Source organism: Bos mutus, chromosome 8, assembly GCF_027580195.1.
Source record: "Bos mutus isolate GX-2022 chromosome 8, NWIPB_WYAK_1.1, whole genome shotgun sequence".
Lineage (NCBI taxonomy): Eukaryota > Metazoa > Chordata > Mammalia > Artiodactyla > Bovidae > Bos > Bos mutus.
In genome coordinates this window covers 75,058,201-75,080,493 of record NC_091624.1, presented here as the reverse complement: position 1 = coordinate 75,080,493, position 22,293 = coordinate 75,058,201, and the positions used below count along the sequence as shown (strand labels likewise).

At 39.6% G+C, this 22,293-nt stretch overlaps 1 long non-coding RNA gene across 1 annotated transcript in view; it reads right to left on the bottom strand.

Annotated features, from left to right (window-relative positions):
* Window positions 1-15,124: 15,124 nt before the first annotated feature.
* LOC138988987 (uncharacterized) overlaps window positions 15,125-22,293 on the bottom strand; it is a 118,069-nt gene continuing 110,900 nt past the window's right edge. The window contains exon 3 of the long non-coding RNA XR_011465243.1: window positions 15,125-15,186. This is a non-coding gene — a long non-coding RNA (uncharacterized lncRNA). The remainder of the gene's footprint in view (window positions 15,187-22,293) is intronic.

Below are 22,293 nucleotides of genomic sequence, written 5' to 3'. Positions count from 1 at the left end.
GTCACTACAATAATCATTTTCAGTAAAGGCATCTTCTAAAGAACACAATGGAAAAAGCTATACAGGAGATTTGGAGTTTGAATGTGGGCCACCATTAGAGGAGTTGTCCAGCTTCTCAAAAATGCTCTGGGTTTGTGTCTGGAAGAGACAGGAAGAGGCATGGAGATGCATGTTGGGGAAGGGTGGAGACAATAAGCCCTCTCAAGGGAAGCCCATATTTTCTAGCTTAGAAAGACAGCCCACAGATACAGAGGATCTGCCTTTTCTCACAAAAAACCTTATTTCTGCCAATGATCCCTTTGCTTCTCCCTTCTGCTTTTTCTCTCTCTTTTTCCATATAATTCCCAAGTCAGTGGCCACAGACGAAGCAATCAGACAGAGGAAACGGATATGTCAAATTGTCTGGCCATGAGAGAAGAAAGAGCAAGCAGGTTAAGAGAAAAGAAATTCAAAAGAAAACCAATTCTAGGCTGCCAATGTGAGATTTCTTTCTTATTTAATTCTGTATTTGCAAAGGGCAGCAAAGCATAGAGGTAAAAGCACGGGTTGATGTGTTTGTTCTCTGTGGCTCTGATAACAAATTACCACAAACTTAACGCCATGCAGATTTATTCTTAAGGTCAAAAGTACAAAATGGGTCTTACCCAGCTAAAACCAATGTGTAGGCAGGACTGCTTCCTTCTGAATGTTTCAGGCAAGAATTAGTTCTTTGTTTTTTCCAGCTTCCAGTTGATGCCTGAATTCTTTACCAGTGGCTGCATTACTTTGACCTCTGCTTCCATTGTCATATCGTCTTCCATGACTCAGACGTTCTTATCTCCCTCTTCTATAGGCCCATGTCATTACCTTGGTCCACAAAGATAATCCAAGATAACCTCTCTATCTGAAGAGCCTTAATTTAATCATATCTGCAAAGTCCCTGTCATCATTCACAGGTTCTGGGGATTAAGATGTGGACATCTTTGCAGGAACATGTTTCATTCTACCAGAGCTGGGTTCCAATCTTAGTTGCATCTCTTAGTTCCTACTCTGTGCCAAGCACTTTGCCAAGCACTTTACATATTTTCATTCAGTCTCTTAAAAATGCCTGAAGTAGAGGTACACACATCTGTATTTTATGAAGAAGCTGTAGCTTGGTAATATGAGGCCACCTGGATTTACACTGCTATGTTGGTAACTCTAGTAGAGCAAAAATATAAACCTGTGTCTGCTTAACTCCAAAGCGCATGCACTTGGCTGCCATGTTGATCAAACCTCTACACTAATAGTCTGGGCACACACAAAATGCTCAATAAATAGTGACCCATTACTGTTTTCATGCAAGTAAATTCAACCTAACCTCAAACAGATATGTGGCTCCTCTGAATTTTTCATTCTTCATCAGATCAGATCAGATCAGTTACTCAGTCATGTCCGACTTTTTACAACCCCATGAATCACAGCATGCCAGGCCTCCCTGTCCATCACCAACTCCCGGAGTTCACCCAGACTCACGTCCATTGAGTCAGTGATGCCATCCAGCCATCTCATCCTCTGTCGTCCCCTTCTCCTTCTGCCCCCAATCCCTCCCAGCATCAGAGTCTTTTCCAATGAGTCAACTCTTCGCATGAGGTGGCCAAAGTACTGGAGTTTCAGCTTCAGCGTCATTCCTTCCAAAGAAATCCCAGGGCTGATCTCCTTCAGAATGGACTGGTTGGATCTCCTTGCAGTCCAAGGGACTCTCAAGAGTCTTATCCAACACCGCAGTTCAAAAGCCTCAATTCTTTGGCACTCAGCCTTCTTCACAGTCCAACTCTCACATCCATAAATGACCACAGGAAAAACCATAGCCTTGACTAGACGAACCTTTGTTGGCAAAGTAATGTCATTCTTCATAGGATTACACATTTACTCTTTCATTTGGTAAACATTTAAAAGGTCTAATACTCTGCTAGGCATTGTCCTAGGACCTGAACACTATTCTAAAAGCTTCTGTGCAATTAAAACAATGAGATGGCACAGGGTCCAAAACATAGAAGATATCACTAAATACTATTCCCCATTTCTCTTTTCTTCTTTAGATCATAAACTTCTTTAAGTTTCATCCAATTTCTTGATTGTTCTGATTTGTCTGTGTTTCTTTCATTGCAGTTTAGCACACAACAATGATTCCATATAACATTTTCCAGGTTGAATTGGTTTCTTTGTGGATTATACATGACCTTTGGCGAGGCAATGACTTTCAAAAGTTTTGTCCTTCTAACTTGTTTTCAGGAAACAACTAGCTCTAAAACTGGGGTGACTGGCCTTCCAAAGTGACTTAAATCTGCTTTCCAATATGTGGAAAGAATTTGTATGTGTGAATATCTGGGAATTAGTAAGAGTATGGAGATGGATAGGTGAAGGAATCCCAGAGTCTGGTGAAAAAATACCGGTGTAGAATAAAGGACTCTTTAAAGCTTGTTCATATTTTGAGCCAGCTTTGAGAATCATTTACAGATGGACCCATACACTCAAAAAAGAAGACACTATATGAATGGACCCACATGTGGTTGCAAATGTTCTCTGTGCTTTAGGATAAGAGATTATTTATGAATTTCCTATCATTTGTTCACTGAGCCATTTTGTTTTTTTTACTCCATACTCTTATGTATCATATTTCCCCCTTCATTTGTTCTCTTGCTATATCATATTATCCATCCTAAGAAATCTTCACTATACAAAATAAAATATAATAAAGATATATTTAATCCTTTCCTTTTTTTTCAAAAGGAATATCTGTAAAACAAAAGTTTTTCGGGTCAAATTTCTAAAATAAATCTTGGCGCCAGGGCCCTGATGAGGTAACAATCCAGTATCTGTTGATGTACCATGGTACCACTGATGGATCACTCAATAACTGAGCACCACTTGCCAGGAATTCATTGAGGGCTTGCAAATTTAATCTGAAAATCTTTTTAGTCATTGAAGAACTGCTAGGGGAAAAGGTTATGAGACAAGCAAAGAAAGCCATATCGTTGCTAGGAAGATCAGAGTAAATCAGAACAGGAGGTTATACTGCAAAGTAGAAACTGATATTTCTAGTGTTATCAAATATCTTCATTATAGATGAAATTCAATGGCAGTGTTTTAGGTTACAATTTCATAGTCACTAACATTAAATGATAAAGTCTGAATATATGTTACCCAACTAATTAAAAAATAAATGCATTAATGAAAGTGAAGAGAAACTAGAAAGACTTTCTAAATAAAATTCTTAGCAACTTGCCATTCCTTTTTACTGTTTAACATCTGAATTTCACATAATTCTGAATTTAGGGAAGTAATAGAAGGATATGTGGAGATCACTAGACTAGACAGTAGAAGAGTTGACTTTTAGTCTGTTATCTGCCAATAATAATTCTGTGATCTTAAAAAGACAAAATCATTTGATTTCGTCTTCTCTGCTAAATGACGGTTTAAACTAAATGAATTTTAAGACTCCTTCAGACTCCAAATAAATAAAAATGTGTGGCAAATGTGCTTCAGAAAAGAGTTTTTAACATGTATTTTCTAGTACTGCATCACTGACTACGTGAAACCCTTTGACTATGTGGATCATAACAAAGTGTGAAAATTCTTAAAAGATGGGGATACCAGGCCACCTTACCTGTCTCATGAGAAACCTGTAACAACCCAGAATTGTTCAAACAGTTAGAACCAGACATGGAACAACAGACTGGTTCAAAAGTGGAAAAGCAATACATCAGGGCTATATATTGTCACCCTGCTTATTTAACTTTTATGAAGAGTACATCAACTGAAATGTGGGGCTGGATGGATCACAACCTGGAATCAAGATTGCCAGGAGAAATATTAACAACCTCAGATATGCAGATGATACCACCCTTATGACAGAAAGTGAAGAGGAACTTAAGAGACTCTTGGTGAGGGTGAAAGAGTAGAGTTAAAAAGCTGGCTTAAAACTCAACATTCAGAAAACTAAGATCATGGTATCTGGCCCATCACTTCATGGCAAATAGATGGGGAAAAAGTGGAAGCAGTGGCAGATGTTATTTTCTTGGGCTCCAAAATCTCTGTGGATGGTGACTCTAGCCATGAAATAAAAAGACACTAGCTCCTTGGAAGGAAAACTAAGACAAACCTAGACAGCATATTAAAAAGCAGAAACATCACTTTGCCAACAAAGGTCTGTCTAGTTCAACGTATGGTTTTTCCAGTAGTCATGTATGGATATGATAGTTGAACTACAAAGAAGGCCATAGAACTGATGCCTTTGAATTGCGGTGCTGGAGAAGACTCTTGAGGGCCCCTTGGACAGAAGGAGATCCAACCAGCCAGTTATAAAGTAAACATAATGATTATATATATATTTAGTGAGATAATTATTACAGTCAGGCCAACTAACATATCTTCTCACATAGTTATCATTTTGTGTGTAATAGGAGCATCTGAAATCTACTCTCTCAGCAAATTTTCAGTATTCACTGCAGTATTATTAACTATAGTCATCATACTATACAACAAATCTCTAGAATTATTCATCCTGCACAAATGCAACTTTGTATGCTCCGACCAAAACTTCTCCATTCCCCATAACTGTGCACCCTTTCCCATACCTGATAACCACCATTCTATTCTCTGTTTCTATGTAGCTGACTTATTTTAGGTTCCACATATAAGTGAGATTGAAGTTTTTTTCTTTAGGTATCTGACTTATTTTACATAGCATAATGACTAACAAGTTAATCCATTTATCCTTGCAAAAGGCAGAATTTCTTTCTTTTTAAGGCTGAATAATAGTAAAAATTGAGTTTAGGATCAAAGTTCACACCTGCCAGAGACACTCAGAGGACTCAAACAAAACCTTGTGTGCACCAAGAGACCCCACAGAGACTAAGCCAGACCTGCCTTTGAATGTTTGAGTGTCTCCTGCAGAGGTACCATCATCAGTGCCTGCTGCAGGGGCAGGAGCTCTGCGTGCAGGAGACCCGGGTGTGGCATAAGCCCTCTTGGAGGAAGTCACCATTAACCCCATCATAGAGCCCCCAGAAATTATACAGGACTGGGGAAACAGACTCTTGGAGGACATAAACAAAACCCTGAGCACACCAGGACCCAGGAGAAAGGAGCAGTGACCCCACAAGAGACTGACTCAGACTTGCCTGTGAGTGTCCAAGAGTCACTGGTGGAGGTGTGGGTTGTCTATGGCCTGCTGCAGGGTCGGGGGCACTGAGAGTGGCAGTGGGGGCATGGGACCTTTTGAAGGAGGTGGCCATTATTTTCATTACCTCCACCATAGTATGGCCTCAGGTCAAACAACAGGGAGGGAACACAGCCCCTCCCATCAACTGAAAATTGGATTAAAGATTTACTGAGCATGCCCTCACCCCCCCACCCCCGCCCACATCAGAACAAGACCCAGTTTTCCCCTCAGTCAGTTTCTCTCATCAGGAAGCTTTCATAATCCTCTTATCCTTATCCATCAGAGGGCAGACTGAATGAAAACCACAATCACAGAAAACAAATCAAACTGATAACATGGACCACAGCCTTTTCTAACTTATTGAAACTATGAGCCATGTTGTGTAGGGCCACCCAAGACGGATGGGTCATGGTGGAGAGTTCTAACAAAATGTGATCCACTGGAGAAGGAAATGTCAAACCACATCAGTATTCTTGCCTTGAGAACCTCATGAACAGTATGAAAAGACAGTGTCATACAAAAAGATATGACACTGAAAGATGAAGTCCCCAGGTCGATAGATGCCCAATATGTTACTGGAGAAGGGTGGAGAAATAACTCCAGAAAGAACGAAGAGACAGAGCCAAAGCAAAACAATGCCCAGTTGTGAACATGACTGGTGATGTAAGTAAAGTCCAATGCTGTAAAGAACAACATTGCATAGGAACCTGGAATGTTAGGTATATGAATCAAGGTAAACTGGAAGTGGTCAAACAGGAGATGGCAAGAGTGAACATTGACATTTTAGGAATCAGTGAACTACAATGGACCAGATGGTTGAATTTAACTCAGATGACCATTATATCTACTACTGTGGGCAAGAATCCCTTAGAAGAAATGGAGTAGCCATCATGGTCAACAAAAGACTCCAAAATGCAGTTCTTTGGTGCATCTCAAAAACAACAAAATGATCTCTGTTTGTTTCAAAGGCAAGCCCTTCACTATCACAATAATCCAAGTCTATGCCCCAACCACTAATGCTGAAGGAGCTGAAGTTGAACGGTTCTATGAAGACCTACAAGACCTTAGAACTAACACCGAAAAAAAGATGTCCTCTCCATTATAAGGGGCTGGAATGCAAAAGTAGGAAGGCAAGAGATATCTGGAGTAACAGGCAAATTGGGCCTTTGAGTACATAATGAAGCAAGGAAAAGGATGACAGAGTTTTCCAAGAGAATGCTCTGGGCATAGCAAACACCCTCTTCCAACAACACAAGAGAAGACTGTATACACGGACATCACCAAACGGTCAATAGAAAAATCAGATTGATTATATTCTTTGTAGCCAAAGATGGAGAAGCTCTATACAATCAGCAAAAACAAGACCGGGAGCTGACTATGCCTCAGATCATGAACTCCTTATTGCCAAATTCAGACTTAAATTGAAGAAAGTAGGGGAATGCACTACACCATTCAGGTATGAACTAATTCAAATTCCTTATGATTATACAGTGGAAGTGACAAATAGATTCAAGGGATTAGATCTGATAGATGGAGTGCCTGAAGAACTATGGATAGAGGTTCATGACAGTGATCAAGATCATCCACAAGAAAAACAAATGAAAAAGACAAAACGGCTGTCTGAGGAGGCCTTACAAATAGCTAAGAAAAAAAGAAAAGCTAAAGGCAAAGGAGAAAAGGGAAGATACACACATTTGAATGCAGAGCTCCAAAGAATAGCAAGGAGAGATAAGAAAGCCTTCCTCGGTGATCAATGCAAAGAAATAAAGGAAAACAACAGAATGGGAAAGACTAGAGATCTCTTCAAGAAAATCAGAGATACCAAGGGAACATTTCATGCAAAGATGGGCACAATAAAGGACAGAAATGGTATGGACCTAACAGAAGCAGAAAATATTAAGAAGGGGTGGCAAGAATACAAAGAAGAACTATACAAAAAAAGATCTCCATGACACAGATAACCACAATAATGTGATCACTCACCTAGAGCCAGACATCCTAGAACGTGAAGTCAAGTGGGCCTTAGCAAGCATCACTATGAACAAAGCTAGTAGAGGTGATGGGATTTCAGTTGAGCTATTTCAAATCCTAAAAGATGATGCTGTGAAAGTGCTGCACTCAATATGCCAGCAAATTTGGAAAACTCCACATTGGCCACAGGATTGGAAAAAGTCAGTTTTCATTCCACTCCCAAAGAAAGGCAATGCCAAAGAATGTTCAAACTACTGCACAATCACACTCATTTCACACACTAGCAAATTAATACTCAAAATTCTCCAAGCCAGGCTTCAACAGTATGTGAACTGTGAACTTCCAGATGTTCAAGTTGGTTTTAAAAAGGCAGAGGAACAAGAGATCAAATTGCCAGCAACCGTTGGATCATCAAAAAAGCAAGACAGTTCCAGAAAAACATCTCTTTCTGCTTTATTGACTATGCCAAAGCCTTTGACTGTGTAGATCACAACAGACTATGGAAAATCCTTAAACAGATGGGACTACCAGACCACCTTACTTGCCTCCTGTGAAATCTGTATGCAGGTCAAGAAGCAACAGTGAGAACTAGACATGGAACAACAGACTGGTTCCAAATCTGGAAAGAAGTACATCAAGGCTGTATATTGTCACCCTGCTTATTGAACTTATATACAGAGTACGTCATGTAAAATGCAGGGCTGGATGAAGCACAAACTGGAATCAAGATTACCAGGAGAAATATCAATAATCTCAGATACACAGATGACACCACCCTTATGGCACAAAGTGAAAAAGAACTAAAGAACCTCTAGATGAAAGTGAAAGAGGAGAGTGAAAAAATTGGTTTAATACTCAACATTCATAAAACTAAGATCATGGCATCCAGTCCCATCACTTCATGGTAAATAGATGGGGAAACAGTTGAAACAGTGTCAGACTTTATTTTGGGGGGCTCCAAAATCACTGCAGATGGTGACTGCAGCCATGAAATGAAAAGATGCTTGCTCCTTGGAAGAAAAGCTGTGACCAATCTAGACAGCATATTAAAAAGTAGAGACATTACTTTGCTAATAAAGGTCTGTCTATTCAAAGCTATGGTTTTTCCAGGAGTCGTGTATGGATATGAGAGTTCGACTATAGAGAAAATCAAGAGCCAAAGAATAGATTCTTTTCAACTGTGGTGTTGGAGAAGACTCTTGAGAGTCCCTTGGACTGCAAGGAGATCAAATCAGTCAATCCTAAAGGAAATCAGTCCTGAATATTCATTGGAAGGACTGATGCTGATGTTGAAATTCCAATACTTTGGCCACCTGATGGGAAGTATTGACTCCTTGGAAAAGACCCTGATGCTGGGAAAGACTGAAGGCAGGAGGAGAAGGGGATGACAGAGGATGAGATGGTTGGATGGTATCACTGACTCAATGGACATCAATTTGGGCAAGCCCCAGGAGTTGGTGATCAACAATGAAGACTGGTGTGCTGCAGTCCATGGCATCACAAAGAGTTGAACAGAAGTGACTGACTGAACTGAATTGAATATTCATATACAGACAGATCTCTTGGAAGGAAAGTTATGACCAACCTAGATAGCATATTCAAAAACACAGACATTACTTTGCCACCAAAGTTTGTCTAGTCAAGGCTATGGTTTTTCCAGTGGTCATGTATGGATGTGAGAGTTGGACTGTGAAGAAGGCTGAGCACCAAAGAATTGATGCTTTTGAAATGTGGTGTTGGAGAAGACTCTTAAGAGTCCCTTGGACTGCAAGGAGATCCAACCAGTCCATTCTGAAGGAGATCAGCCCTGGGATTTCTTTGGAAGGAATGATGCTAAAGCTGAAACTCCAGTACTTTGGCCACTTCATGCGAAGAGTTGACTCATTGGAAAAGAGTCTTATGCTGGGAGGGATTGGGGGCAGGAGGAGAAGGGGACGACAGAGGATGAGATGGCTGGATGGCATCACTGACTCAATGGACGTGAGTCTGGGTGAACTCCGGGAGTTGGTGATGGACAGGGAGGCCTGGCATGCTGCGATTCATGGGGTCTCAAAGAGTCGGACACTACTGAGCGACTGAACTGAACTGAACTAAACAGTATTTTCTTTATCTGTTCCTTCATCAACAGACACCCAGACTGTTTTCACATTTCGGCTATTGTGAATAATGCTGTGTGAACATGGGGTTGCAGTATCTCTTTGAGATACTGATCTTATCTCCTTTAGGAATATATCCTGAATAGGGATTGCTGGATCATATGATAGTTCTATGTTTTGTTTTTTGAGGAAACCCTGTACAGTTTTCCATAATGTCTGTGCCAATTTACATTCCCACCAACTGTGTACCAAGGTTCCTTTTTCTCTTTGTTCCTACTAGCACTTGTTATTTCTTGTCTTACTGATGACAGCCATTCTGACAGGTGTGAGGTGATATCTCACTGTGGTTTTGATTTGCCTTTTGCTGATGACCAGGGTATTGAGCACCTTTTAATATACCTGTTGGCCAGTTGTGTGTATTCTTTGAAAAAATGTCTATTGAGTTTCTCTTCTCATTTTGCAATCAGGTTGTTTGTTTGTTGCTATTGAGCTGCATGAATTCCTTTTATATTTTGTATATTAACCCCTTATTTGATATATGGTTTGCAAATATTTTCTCAAGATATGGAAACGCTTTGTAGGAGACTGTGGATACTGTTGGTGAATAGCATACTAACATGCTATTTGTATACTATCTGTACTATTTGTATACTATTTTTACTAATGTTTACTATTTGTATACTAGTCTGCATTTTTAAATGTATCTATAATTAATGTGGGGTAGCTCTTCCCGCCCGTCGCCCCTGGACTCGGGCTTGGGGCGTGGGGTATCTCCTCCTGGCCGCCACCCCTGACCTCGGGCGTGGGGGCGTGGCTGGATGGCATCACTGACTCGACGGACGTGAGTCTCAGTGAACTCCGGGAGTTGGTGATGGACAGGGAGGCCTGGCGTGCTGCGATTCATGGGGTCGCAAAGAGTCGGACACGACTGAGCGACTGATCTGATCTGATAATTAATGTGTACATATTTCCTTCATAATATTTTAAAGGAGAGAAAATATGAATTTACATATGTATATGTGTATGTATGAATATGATTTGCATATGTTTGTGCATTTATATGATAAAGAATATTTGGAAATTATAAAAAAGATTTTGGCATACTACATATTAGTACAAAAAGTGTGCCAATTTCTGAAACCATGAGAATGAGGGATGTGGGGAGATGAGACAGAAGAGAAAAACCTTATTTCCAAGCTTTTTCTTAGTAGAGGACAAACCACTGTCACAGCAAATTTTAAGGACAAGCCTCTTCATTAATTTGAAGGGGATAAAAAACAATGAGATTTTTGACAAAGCCAACATTCTCTTTTGAAATGGAGATATTTGCAATAATGAGGAGCTAAATAGGTCATGTAGCATGAAAGCCGATCATCATTGTGGTTACCACTGAAATAACATGACCTTTATAGGGAGGACAGCCTGAGACTGGAAATGTTTTTAGTAGCCAGAACAAAGAAACAGGTACAGTGGCCTAAGAAAGACTGGGGGTCTTTCTCCCACCAAAAGAAGACTGGGGGTAAAGCAGACACTGACTTTGGTCTAGGAATGGACAATGTTTCTGTAATTTTCTATTCCTTTCCTTCATGATCAGAATTTGACTCTCAGAATCAATTATCTAATAATGACATCTATATTTAAGATGGAAAAGTGAAAGTTTTCCCAGAGATTGTTCCCCTCAAAGTTTCTTGCTGCATTCTATTGCCAAGAATTGGATCATATGACTACCCCTTAGATAGAAAGAAGGCTAAAATAGAGGAGGCAGGATAATCAAAACTGACTTGGACAAAGTCTAATTCATCACCAGAAGCTAGGTACATAATTGTTCCATGAGCAAGAAAGAAGAGAGATGGTGTGGAAACTGCAAAAAACAAAGTTTACCCAAGGGAAAGCTCTTTTTAAAGTTTGTTGTTCCTGCTACCGTTGTTATTGTTCATTTTGTTTTTTTTCAGTCTGGTCCTGGATAAGTTGGAAGCACAAACCCAGGTCAGGGAAATATGATCAAATCATTCTTTCGAGTTTGACGTAAACTTCTCCTTGCAACATGTCACTGGGGCACAAGTTCCCAAACGATTCCATTCCAATGTCCCAACAGAGAAATTTTTCATAAGTTTATTAAAATATACACTCTTGTGCAGTCACTCTAAGAGATTCTAATTCACTAGGATTGTGTTTAACAGGGAATTCTGTTCATTTGCTACAGAGACCATTTGAAAAGCACTGGATCTGGGGATCATTACATAATGGGCATATAAATTCTGCCTCCTCTACTTAACCCCTCATCAAGTTGAAATCTTTTTCTATTGTCCCTAAGCCTTCACAATAATCTTCTCAGAGCCTGTTTTTGCTGTGCTGAGGCAATAAAGAGACAGACTTGGGTCAAATTTTAAGAAAAAGCAATGTAGAGATGAAGAGCTAGAGCTTAGAGGAGACAGTTACACAACAGCAAGGGGGACTTGCAGAGAATCAGAGTAAGAGTCTGGTGCCAGATAACTGGCTAAAGTGATAAGAACAGCTAGGATACATTTGTGAAATATGTACACATCCCTCAGAGATTCTCAGAAAACCTAAGAGTGGAATGAAGAAAAACACTGGACTTCTTGGACTTGGTTGGGATAGAACTTTAGATTATTACTGACTGGGCATTAAAGGAAAACATGACTCTTGAGGACTGTCTGGACACCTGCATTATGGTACTATTTACTGAATATGAAAACAAACAATAGGAAAGCAGTGTTGAATGAAAGCCTCCCCATATTTTTGGCCACACAGCATGTGGTATCTCAGTTCCCCAACCAGGGATTGAACCCATATCCCCTGCAGGGGAAGCAGGAAGTCTTAACCACTGGACTGCCAGGAAAGTCCCTGAAAGCCTATTTTGTGAAATACATTTTTAGAGTTACCATGGAAGGTAGGTATCACTGCACCCACTGGTGCTGGTAAAGAATATGGGATTAGCTTAAGCAGGTATTTACAACCACAAAACTGGGAAATGGTAGAGAGCATGTTTGAGACAAGATCATTTATTCCAAATCCATTGTGCTTCTCTTGACAACATTTGCCTCTCTACCTATATATCATCTTCCGTCAAATTAAAAAGTGACACTGGTGAATTGCTGGAATCTAAGAATTAGCTCTTCATCACCTATGCCTGTCACTTATTGAGATTTGTTCAGCTTGTGCCTGCTAATGGTGAAAGTACTTTCTCCTACCCCTTTCCCATTGTAGTCAAGCCTGTGATGGATACACTTTAAAGGGTCCTGAGAGACTCTTCTGTTCATGGGCAAAAAAATGAGAGCGGTGGAAGATAATGTGTGAGGAAGAGGCTTTGGGACTTTGTGACCCAACAAGCCCTGCACAGATTATTAAACAGTTTCAAGTGACTTAACCATGACATGGAGCCTCTAGAGAACAACAAGATCATTGTCACCACTGTCCCAGTGGAGGAAGCTGAGTGACTCAAGTACTCTCTAGCTCTCAGAGAAAACAAAAGGGGAAAGGAAGCAAATAGTGGTTATTTGCCTGGGCCACTGGGCCAGCCCAGCCATTGTGAATTCTCTAAGTTTTCATTGCTATCGATATGTTTGCACACACATATTTGCTTTGTGGAATAGCCAAGAATCCCAGAACGACTGTCTGAGATGCTCCTATGAGGAACAGACCCACTATTAAAAACAAGAAACTACTAATTTTCCCTTTTACATTGTTCTATCTACTCACTAGCTCATTAATCTGTTTACACTGTTTAAACAGAAGTTGTATAATAGCAGGCATAACAGACTAGGCTGTGCCGCTATGACAAATAACCATAAACATCAGTGGCTTATAACAACCAAAGTGTTTTTCTTGCTTCAGCTATGCAACCATTGTAGGTTGGTAAGTGGCCTCTGCTCCATGTTATCCTCACTCAGGGATCAAGCATGATGGAGGCACCGCCATCTGGAACTCCATAAGTCAGTGAGGTAGATGGAAGGGGAGGTGTAGAATCATGGGTGTTAAATTTCATTTAGCTTACATTTCACTGGCCAAAGAGAATCAAATGGCCTCAATTAATTTCAGGGAGGTAGGGTGGAAAGAGCAATTTTAACTTGTGTCCAGAAGGAAAGGAAAATAGTATATTAATGGAAAATAGTAATGTCTGTTACAAAAATTTGTATTCTACTACCAAAAAATCCCTGTTCATTAATTTGATCCCATGCAACACAAACTAGAAATGGCCTGAGTCTGTCTATTTACAAACAAAGCTTTTCAATGATACCAATTCAAATCCTGAGCCTGAAGGCAAACTTTGCAACGTACACAACTCTGCAAGTCATTGATCGCCAAAATATTCTTGGCAGTATCCAATACACTGGCATTTCTACACCACCATTCTTCTCATGTCTAACTTTAGAGACACAACAACCACATCAAAATGTAAAATCACTGTTTTTTAGCATAATCCATGCATTTGAGGACTTCGCCTGTTTTTCTTCCCAAGTTCAGATTTGAACTTCACTTCATCCAGTCTCCACAAATGGGTCTCAATGACTCAGTGAAGCTCAGAGACAAAGGGCACTTATTTTACGTCATCTGGTGATTAAAAAACTTAAAGCTTTATTACTTATGTCTAATTCAAAAATTTCCAAGCCAGAGTAGATATGCCAAATGGTACCATTAAAAGCAAAGATTGACTACATATCCACAGGAATTATGGTCCCTTCCTTTCCCTTCAGTCAGAGTGAAGAGTTTGGATGGGACTAGACTTAGAGAGGATGAGGAGATGGGATTGAGCTGTGGAGTGATGCATTCACTCATACTCACATCTCATAGTTATGGGTTGAGGAGCATAAGAGAAGTATCTATGAAACCTACTATGTAGCAGACTTAGTGCCAAGTTATTCTTAACTTGGAGGTCCAGGGATTGGTGCCAAGAAGTTCACGAATCCCTGGCATGAAATGCAAGGTTGTTGACTTTTATGCGTGTATCTATTCTTAGAACAAGCTTCATTACTTCATCAGATTCTCAAAGGGATCATTATCCATAAAACATCAAGCATCACAGTAGGAATATAAAAAATAAAGAAGGTCCACACTCTCCAGAAATTATACAGACCTGCATAAACCAGACTGTATATGGACAAGTGCAAGTTGCTTAACATAATGGATGCATCTCTAAAAGTCAAATATAAATCACATAATATTTACATTGTGATGGTACCTGTGTAAACCAAAAAATGCTTCAGTAAGATGATCATAGTCTATTTTATAAATTTTGAACGAGCTCAAATTTTGTAATAGGAAACATATAAGACATTTCAGATAAATTGTACTTTTAGGTAATATCAAATTACATGTTAAAATTCATAGGACAGAAGCACACGCATGCATGCACACATACACACAGATACACACACACAGACACATTTCTTTTATGTTTCCAAACTAATAGTCACAGAGATCAAGGCAACATGCTCCATGCATTATATACATACCTTCTTCTATAATCATGTCATTCCCTTACAGCCCTCTTCCTATAGTCCAGGATATTCTGAAAATTTTCTCACTACTTGTCTAAATAGAATGGCCCTCTTGTTCAACACTATGACATATAAGACATATATAATATCATATATGAACATATATATGTTCAACACTATGACGTATATAATATCATGCATAAATATAGTTACATTTCTACATGATAAAGGATAGAAACATATGAGCCTAATTCAATAATAAATATCTCATTCCTCTTTTCACAGGCATCTCACCCTAGATGTAATTTTTAATTTTCCTTTAGAAGTTTAGACATAAGGATCATGGAAGAGCAGAAAGAACACAAGACTTACAGTCAAGAGGCCTGGGTCCAATGCCTGGCTCCCATGCTTGGCTCCATTCTTCCTCTGTTCCATGTGACCAAGTCATTTATCTTCTCTCAAGCTGTTTCCTCATCTGTGGAATGAGAAAATAGTACCTAAATAAGTGTAAGGTCACATGCAGAGTTGTTATTAAAGAAAATAATGTATAAATAATAATGAATGAACCTAGAACATGAGCTAGTAAGTTAGAAAATGCTCAAGTACTTAATAACTGTTATTTGAATCTGAACAGACCAAATGTATTCAACCAAAAGATGGAATATTTCACATTAGGCTGGTTTCCTAGTATTTCCAGCTGGATCTAGAAACAAAATTCCTAAAGAGTCTATTTTCAGAATTTCCTAAAACATTTTTGAAAGAGTTCTGAATAGTTTGCTGTGATATAGATCCAAAACAAGACAAAAAACTTGATTGTTTACACCCCATTTGCTGTGCACGGAAATATCCTTATGTGAAAAAATGTTTCCCATATTGCATCAGGAAATCTTTGAGTTTCATCAGTTATCTAAAATGGATTGTGTAAAATGTATTAAAGATTCCTAAAACCTTTAATTTTCTAATGGCTGAGAAATTGAGGAGGCCCTGGAAGTCCCATTCTGATTATCATATGATACTAGCATTTCACATGGATCAACCTAATACATGAGCATACTACATGCATGGTTGTGAAATAGGCATTTATGATTTCAAATACTATCAAAGTAACTATGACTCTGAAAATACACGCTATTCCCAGCACTTTCCACAAAAACAGATGAATGGAAGTCACTTGTTCTCCTACATCTGGTGATATAGTCCTTGATTCCTTGATCTCGGCTTCCCTCATGTACTTTACTGGCTGGTACCATGTCACTCCAACCCTTTAGGATGTTGAAATTGCCTTCTGAAACTCTGGGGCTTATTTTATTTTTTTTTTAATTAAAAAGGAGTGCACTGAACCAACATGGATTCAGTGAAAATTCTCAGTTGGCTAAAAGTAGGATATGAAAAAGCAGATGGTGGAAATTCCCCAGTGTTGATAATGGGAACAGAACAAGATCAAGGTGGTAGAGGATTCCTGAGAGTTGGTGAAACCATTGTTGATATGGCCAATAATAGTTCACATTTCACTTGTTCCTTTGATTAGGTTATTCCATATACATCCCTTCCAATCACAATACATAAAACTCCTGCTCATTCTTTAAGGCCCTTAATCTTCCATAACATTCATTTTCAATCAAAAATATATAATGATAATCATAATAATAAGCAATCCTTCATATTCCAATGATGACACCAATAGTTTACCACTTAGTGCTCTGCATTGGCCTGGGAACTCCTAAGAAAGCCAAGGCTGCAGCTTCTTCCTCTTTGGATATATGGTACCGGGCACACAGGACCCAGCGAGTAAATGCTTATGGAATTGAATCGTGTCACCAATTATCTGTCTCTCAGGTGTCATAGCCTGAGAAATATTAGTGACCTCAAATCTGGAAGACTCAAATCAACACATTGAATACTGTCTCTGGCAGTCCTACAGTATATAAAACCTAAGTGAAAGAAGACTTTGTGAACAGTAAGCAAAATAGACACAAAAGCAAGGTATAATCACTATCAGAATCACCCCAAATCCATGATCAGCATTTTTTTAAAGACTTAAAAAACAGAAAGGACTAACATTCTCCGATATTAGATTGATATATTCTTGAAAATGATAGCCATCCTTTTTAACCTTTAAAAAATATCTCTCTTCCTCCCTCAATAAATGCCTAGAAGGGGGGAAGAAAGAAAGAAGAGAGGAGAAATGAGAAAACTGGTTGAAAGTATGTAAAAAAAAAAAAAAAAAGAGCTAGAAAAAAAAAATTGAGAAGGAAAAGAAGCATCAGAGGGACAGAGGAAGAAAGAAAAAGTTTATGAGAAAAGAAGAAACTAATGTATCCATGGGGGTATTTGCTCTGTGCTTGTTAGGAAATGGGTTTCTTTAAACAAAGAAATCTAAAAGGATGTAGGAAACAGAGAAACCATGGTGGGTCATACTGAGGAGAGAATCCTCCAGGTTCATTTAGGCTGCCCCTTTCCCCAGGTGTGCAGCGGAGATACGTCTCCTGGAGAGGCATGTTCATCAATGCCATGTATACACCCCTTTTATGAGATTTCATACTGTCTACTTTAAGAGGGAAAATTTAAAATGTAGTAGGAAGGATTTATTAGTAATGTTGTAAATAAAATATGTTTCCTGCTGTTTGAACAATATCAGCAGTTTTGTTTCTTGCTCTGTCATCAAGTGGGACTTTTTGAGGAAAGTCTCTGGAGAGCACTTTCAGAAAGGGATGCAGCCATACATCTTTCCTAGGCACCATTAACTTAGATACAGCCCCACTTGGAATTGGGAAAAAGTTAAAACTTTTAAAATATACAGTCTTTTTGATAAGGCCCAAGAGAGGGAAATATATACATACATATTTCAACCTACTAGTATACTTCTTCTGTCTCCAGGCATCCTTTCTCAGATAGGGGCTCACAATTTACAGGTGGTAAACCTTTGCCCCATCACATTCATTCACACAGCAGGCCTGCTTCTGTCATCCACACACCCAGGCCCACCTGCCTGAGGACTGCTCAGCTAATGACCCTCTGCTTAACAGATTTGCCCTGTGCAGATCCCACTTTCACAGATAAAACTTTTTTCCCCCTCTCTGGGATGACTTCCCTTCACTTCAAAGTCTTGGTAGTTGAAAATTTGACATATGTTGAATAGAAATGAAGGTTTTGGAGTCACGGATACAGGAAAGAGACAAAAGAAGGGGAAAGGGCCAAAGAGCCACAGATGTAAATAAGCACAGTGAATTCACAGATTACACAGACACCTTGCAAACTCTCGATGGTGCACCCGCCCCATGAAATGCCTGGTTTTCAAAAAGGGAATGATAGCAGGTATCTAGGTGTGAGGTGGGGGCTTTTTAAAATAGGGAGGGAAAGAATTTACTTCTGGAAATGGATGTCCAGGGTTTGGGCAAAAGGCATTGGTGGATGGCTCCTTCCATATGTACTTTACTTAATTTTGCCCATTTCCATATTCTGGCCACCATTTTATGGTATCTATTAATAAGTTGCTCTTCTGCAGGTCCCTCTGCCCTGTTAGGCTATAATGTCTTTGAAGGTGGGGAGCATGTTTAACTTATTGCCATAACCCCTAATGCTAAATGTCTGTGGTGAGATGGTGAGAATAAGAGAATAGATTAGAACAACTCACCCTTGGGCCCAGTGGACATCAGTTCCTTCCTTGGCCATTTGTTCCTATGCTACCATCCCTACACTAACTTAGATTTTTGCAAGAATGAAATCCCTCTGGTGAGAGTCTGCTTGAAGAGAATTGCTATAATGTGCCACACAAATGAGTACAGGCCTGGAGGCCTGAGGCCTAAATAAAAATCAGCCTCCGGACAAATTGTAACCTTAACTTAAATGGAGAAATACAAGGCCCAAACTGGTTTTGTACCTCCCTGAGCCCCTGAGGCTTGACACCATCCAATGTATTGTTGCTACAACAGGATTGAATAAGGAAATGTCTGGGAGAGAGCTGTAGGCAAGGAAGAATGATAAGGGTCTAAAGATCCTTCTATTTGTTTCTATTCTTTCTATAAAGCGAAGTGAACCAGGCTTTCACTGCCTGAACTGAACAAAAGCTGTGAGTTTTCATGTGTTGTGTATGTATCCCCTAAGATAGAATAAAGGAAAGAGCAAATTAGTATAATTTCCCATTTCCCTAATTTTCCTCTAATTCCATATGTTTATGTGCATGTGTGCATAAATATATATATACACACACACATATACTCATAGCTCCTTAAATAGAAAAAAAAAAAAAAACATGAATTTTCTTTGAAGGCTTAAAGCTTGAAATTATCAGAGTATATATTTTGCACAGTCTTTATTTTTTCACAAGGTAGAAAACTGCAGCTCAACAGAACTGAAAAATTGCTTCTGTTATATGGGGACTTCAATTTCTAACAACAGTGCAGTGGGAAATAATCATTTTCCCTTGACCATTGAACAAATTTACTGAGCAAGGCAAGATACCAACCAGTGCTTGAAGCCACTTATTCAGGACCAGGTCTAGCCAGACAGCAAGAGAAAGGCCACAAAAAAGACATAAATAGCCTAATAACTCTTCTTTTCTCCCACTAGCATTTCCTGCCCCTCGCCTCTTCCATTTATTCCATTTTATTGCAAACTAATATTTATTCACTTAATTCTTCTGTATCAATGCTCTTGATACAAAAGGCCAGAGTTACTTTATGGGAATTGCCTACTTTTTTGGTAAAAGCCCCTCACTCAGAAAGAGGGAGCAATCTCTACTCTAGACAGCTCTGCAGATTGACACTAACTGCTCATTTCTAAGCATGCTGATCTCAGTGCATCTAAATACATTTTTAATAAAGAAAAGGAGATATCACCAAGCCTAAATTAAAGCCTGTGGCTGCTGCTGCTGCTAAGTCACTTCAGTCGTGTCCAACTCTGTGCGACCCCATAGACGGCAGCCCACCAGGCTCCCCCGTCCCTGGGATTCTCCAGGCAAGAACACTGGAGTGGGTTGCCATTTCCTTCTCCAATGCATGAAAGTGAAAAGTGAAAGTGAAGTCGCTCAGTCGTGTCCAACTCTTAGCGACCCCATGGACTGCAGCCCACCAGGCTCCTCCGTCCCTGGGATTTTCCAGGCAAGAGTACTGGAGTGAGGTGCCATTGCCCTCTCCAAAACTAAAGCCTACTCAGTCTCAACTAAAATATCATCGAGTAAGCACACAGTCACTCAATATTATTTAATGTTACCAGCTGAGGGTCAATGTAGAGACATTGGATCACATAGATATTCACTAGGTGTGTAACCCAGGGAAAGTAACTTAACCTTCAAGAGGCTTTCAGCATTACTATTTGTAAAACTGGATAATTACAGCTAACTTTTGTGTACTTAACTGACACAATATGTGGCCCATATTAGGTATGCCATCATTGGTAGCTAATAGTAATGTTATTATCAGTGTTATTACTAAATCAGCATCTTCCATTCACACAGAAGGATGTTTATCTTCTGCTAATGACCCATTTCTCTGCCATCAGCAGGGATTGATTGTTCATATTGATGTCTTCTTTTCCAGCCAGCACTCTCTCCCGGCCACCCGGGGCACTCAGAGCTCTCTTTTTGCTTTGGAAGGTTCAGGAAGACTACGTATCTGTTCACAGATTCCAGGGACAATTTCCTTCTTAAAGAACCTTCAGATAATTCCCACTGGACACAATTTCCAGCCCCATCACCTCTAAATGGTAAAAGATCCCTCACTACAGGATCACAGAATGAGGCTTCCTCTCCTCAGTTCAGTTCAGTTCAGTTGCTCAGTTGTGTCCGACTCTTTGCGACCCCATGAGTCACAGCATGCCAGGGCTCCCTGTCCATCACCATCTCCCGGAGTTCACTCAAACTCACGTCCATCGAGTCGGTGATGCCATCCAGCCATTTCATCCTCTGTTGTCCTCTTTTCCTCCTGCCTCCAATCCCTCCAAGCATCAGAGTCTCAGAAAATTTTAAATTACTTGACTGACTGATTAGTTGACTAAATGTCTTTTCTAGAGAATTACTTTTTTAAATTAGGGAATAATTTAGAAAGAAAAGGTGTGAATCCTGGCTAGGGAGTCTGGTGGTATCTATCACATCATTGTATCCACAGTCTCCTAAAAGATCCATCTCATTATTCTATATCTACAGCTATGTTGGCCATTCTGATCAGGTGCTATAACAAACAAATTTTTAAGGCTGACATACTGGAATTATTTCCATCCAGAGGCTATACTGACAATTTATTTAAGCCACTACTTAGTGGTGCTTGATCTATGACCTCACGGGGTGAAAGCTTAGCTCCCCACAAGCAAGATTAACTGAACTTCAAAGAACAAACACATTTGCAACACACTTTTTAATGAACTTAGGCTACTTCTTTAAAAATTAAGACAACTGAAGCAGCAACATTGTTAAATTATATAAAGTAATATGATTCCAGTCACATCACACACTTAACATTTAAGCTGCATGCATGACAATGGTCCCAAAAGGACTCAGGATAAAGCTGTTGAAGACACCTGAGGAAGAATTTTGGAGTCCTTAGTTCCTTTCTGATAAACTTGGAAAATGTTACTTGCCTTGTTTACCTCACAGACAACTTGCAAGGATTCAATGAAATAATGATGGGAAAGTCTATATAAGCTGTGAGGTGATACACAAATAGGAATCATTAATGTTATTCCTAAGATCATGGTATCCAGTCCCATCACTTCATGGCAAATAATGGGGAGACAATGGAAACAGTGACAGACTTTATTTTCTTGGGCTCCAAAATCACTGAGATGGTGACTACGGCCATGAAATTAAAAGATGCTTGTTCCTTGGCAGAAAAGGTATGATCAACCTAGACAGTACATATATTTTTTAATATAAATGTATTTATTTTAATTGGAGTCTAATTACTTTACAATATTGTATTGGTTTTGCCATACATCAACATAAATCCACCACAGGTGTACACATTTTCCCCATCCTGAACCCCCCCTCCCACCTCCCTCCCCGTACCATCCCTCTGGGTCATCCCACTGCACCAGCCCCGAACATCCTGTATCCTGCATCAAACCTGGACTGGCAATGTGTTTTATATATGATATTATACATGTTTCAATGCCATTCTCCCAAATCATCCCACTCTCTCCCTCTCCCACAGAGTCCAAAAGACTGTTCTATACATCTGTGTCTCTTTTGCTGTCTCGCTTACAGGGTTATCATTACCATCCTTCTAAATTCCATATATATGCATTAGTATACTGTATTGGTGTCTTTCTTTCTGGCTTATTTCACTCTGTATAATAGGCTCCAGTTTCATCCACCTCATTAGAACTGGTTAAATGTATTCTTTTCAATGGCTGAGTAATATTCCATTGTGTATATGTACCACAGCTTTCTTATCCATTCATCTGCTGATGGACATCAAGGTTGCTTCCATGTCCTGGCGATTATAAACAGTGCTGCAATGAACATTGGGATACTTGTGTCTCTTTCAATTCTGGTTTCCTCAGTGTGTATGCCCAGTAGTGGGATTGCTGGGTCATCAGTTCAGTTCAGTTCAGTTCAGTCGCTCAGTCATGTCCAACTCTTTGTGAC